Below are 3,205 nucleotides of genomic sequence, written 5' to 3'. Positions count from 1 at the left end.
GGCACATAGGGAGGCTTTTGGTATTGTTGTTGCTTATGATGAGGGGGCACATAAGCTTGCTGCTGCTGCTGTTGTGGAGGTTGAGTCGGATTCAGGACATTCTGGATACTCCACCTCAAGTTGGGGTGGACATTCAGCTCATAGTACGTGTTTGTCTGCCTATAGTGTTGAAAGGCAGCACAAGACTCAAAGGAGACAGAACAATTTTCTGAGATATGCCCCTCAGCTCCACATCTTCTACAGACGAAAGGACCGTCTGAAACAGCGTTAACATGGTACATCCCTCCTTTAGAAGCTCCTCCCAACTCATATTTGTCAAACCTTGCAGTGAGAGCTTCTAGTGCGCAACGAGAGGAAGATTGCTGAGCGGCTCTCCTCCGGTTTCCTCTCGAATTCCCATATTCAGCCTTATGAGTGGCCAAATCATTATTGATCTTCCACCCCTTAGTCTCTCCCATGTTCTCAGCAAATCGGCCATTGGCTGCAGCATCCAAAATAGCCCTCTGATCGTCATACAGCCCATTATAGAACTGATTGCAAAGACTCCATTTTTCGAACCCATGGTGCGGTATGGTTCGCACCAGTTTCTTGAAACGGACCCATGCTTCATGAAAGTTATCATCAGGCCCTTGTTTAAAGCTCGTGATCTGAGCTCTAATGGCATTCGTCTTCGAGGCAGAGAAGTACTTTTTGTAGAATGCCACGGCTAAGGAATTCCAGTCGGTGATCCCATGAGTGGCTCGGTCCAGATCTCTATACCACTCCCTTGCAGCATCACGAAGGGAGAAAATGAACATGGTCTCCTTGATCTGATCTTGGGTCACACCGGCCGGCGGGGGTATAGAGCAGCAATAATCAATAAAAATCTCCATGTGCTTGGCTGTATCTTCATTTGCAGCTCCTCCGAACTGGTTTCTCTCAACCAGGTTAATATAGGAAGGATTTGGCTCGAATTTTCTTGCCTCCCCAGGTAGTTCAAATCCTTTGTAGAGATTCGCAGCTGTAGGCTCTGAGTGACTAGCAATGGTTGCTTCTTCAGCCATGACTGGGATTTCTGGAGAAGTAACTGTCTCAGCTGAAGAAATTGAAGCAGGAGATGTAGGTGGATCTCCTTCGAACAGAGCGTTCTCGTAGTAGCTTGACAGAGTACTCAGCTCTTCCTCTGTCGGTAATACCCTTTGTGATCGTCTCAACTCGCGCAAGGATTTCTCGATCTCAGGATTTAATGGTACTAGTTCACCACCCTGTGACCTGCGCATAAGAAGAAACTACAAAAAGAATATAAGAAAAGTTTAAGGAACGGAAGTCCCTTAAACTAAAGAAAGACTGAATAAAAACAACTAAAAATTAGAACAATTGCCTCCCCGGCAACGGCGCCAAAATTTGATACACGTCGTTGTGAGTACCAAAAATAAATTTATAATCTCCAACTACAACTATAGCTAGCGGCAGTCGGGTCGAACCACAGAGAGGCAGACGTAATTTCTAGTTGTTTAAATTTGGTCTAAGGTAACAATAAGGTGGGGGTTTGATTGAATTGATCTATAACTAATGAGCAATAAAGTAGAGTGAACTAAGCAAACGGATGAAATCAAGTATAAAAAGAGGTACTAGGATGGTCGGTTCGTTATAGCTTCGGCAGCAGCATACTAAACAGGTCTAAATCGAACACATGTGAGGCGGGAAACAAGAGGTCCTCTCGGTCCACTCTTAACAGATAGCATCTTTCGATCTCGCTATAAGTCCCTAATATCACTAATCGACTCTCGTCTGAAAAGTGACTAATAATCTAAACTTTACCTATCTTTCGATCTCAGCGCAGTTTAGTCATTTCAATTGGTGATCTAACAACTTTCCCTATCTTTCGATCTAATGGGTCAGTCATAAATTAAGCATCTAACTGGTCGCATGCATTCGATTCGTTAAATACAACATTAAAATCAATTAAAACGAAAGGTAACCTCACGTGGTCAGTCGATCGACCAGGTATGGCAGTCGATAGACTGACACGTGATTTTAGTCCAAATTAATACTACGCCGCCTCCGCTATAATTCCCCTACATCCTAGCATAATTGATTTAGCTACTCATGGCTATGGCGAAAATAACAATAATATTGACGATAAAGACTACTGAATTCATGCTAAAAATAGTAGAACAAACAATTAACATAAAGCGATAAAACGGTTTCGGGAACCTAACTAGCAATTCTAAACTAATAACGAAATAAGAGTGAATTCAAATAAGGCAGAAGAATACCGAGATTGCAGAGGAATGATTAAGAATAAGAACGAAATCCAATGCTAAAACAATATTCCGAACCCTAATAAAAACAGAATGTTACTGTGTAAAACTTAGATAAAAATTGGATCAAAACTGGATGCCTGTATCTGATGTTCTAGGTTACGTTATATAGCAAACATACGTAACACTTATTATCAAAACCTAAACATAATGGGCTTCAAGTTCCTCGATCTTTTAATTCTCGTCGGGACAATGAAACTCGGTCGATCGACTAAGCATGGCGATCGATCGATCGCTCTTCGATGTCTGATAGCTTCGAAACGCAGGTTGGTCGATCGACTGATGGTAGTGGTCGATCGACTGCTTGAGCTGATACTTGACTTCTAAAATCTTGTGGATTTGTCTTTTGGGCCTTGAATTGCGCACCAAGCTCGTTCCTTAAGCGAATACTTCACGTCAAATGCAATGTAGGATACTCGGGGACGGATTTAGCTCGATTTCCGCTGGATTCTTCACATTTCTGCAATAATGTACAAAAATACGGAAGTAGACGGAAATAGGGAGAAATGTAGCATAAACTACATGAATGAGCTCTGAAATGCGTGTAAAATGGGATGTAAAACATCATATAAAAGACACGCATCAGTTTCGTTCCGCAGATGCTATATCGTCATATAGCTGCATTATCTATGGCTCTAACAAGCCCTTTTTTTTGGCGTCCTTGAGTGCGATCTGAGCTTCCTCAAGGTAGCTCTTGTACCTCCTCTCGATTTCCAGCAACCGGCGGATGAAACTCTTGTTGTACTCGGTCATAATGCATGTATTACGAACGGTATCATTCATTGTTGAAGAAGTTTGGAGTTTATTAGGGTTTAAAGATTTAGGGTTTGGAGTTTAGGGTGGAGATAGTGATATAATGGAATGGTTATTGAGATAATGCATGAATTTATACTTAGTAATGT

General features: G+C 42.0%; 1 non-coding gene across 1 annotated transcript; it reads left to right on the top strand.

Moving 5' to 3' along the window:
• Window positions 1-555: 555 nt before the first annotated feature.
• Window positions 556-662, top strand: LOC141636669 (small nucleolar RNA R71). The gene has a single exon (XR_012541268.1). It is a non-coding gene; the product is annotated as a small nucleolar RNA R71 (small nucleolar RNA).
• Window positions 663-3,205: the final 2,543 nt, after the last annotated feature.

This window comes from Silene latifolia, chromosome Y (genome assembly GCF_048544455.1).
Source record: "Silene latifolia isolate original U9 population chromosome Y, ASM4854445v1, whole genome shotgun sequence".
NCBI lineage: Eukaryota > Viridiplantae > Streptophyta > Magnoliopsida > Caryophyllales > Caryophyllaceae > Silene > Silene latifolia.
Note: the sequence above shows the minus strand (reverse complement) of the source record. Positions and strands in the feature narration are given on the sequence as shown.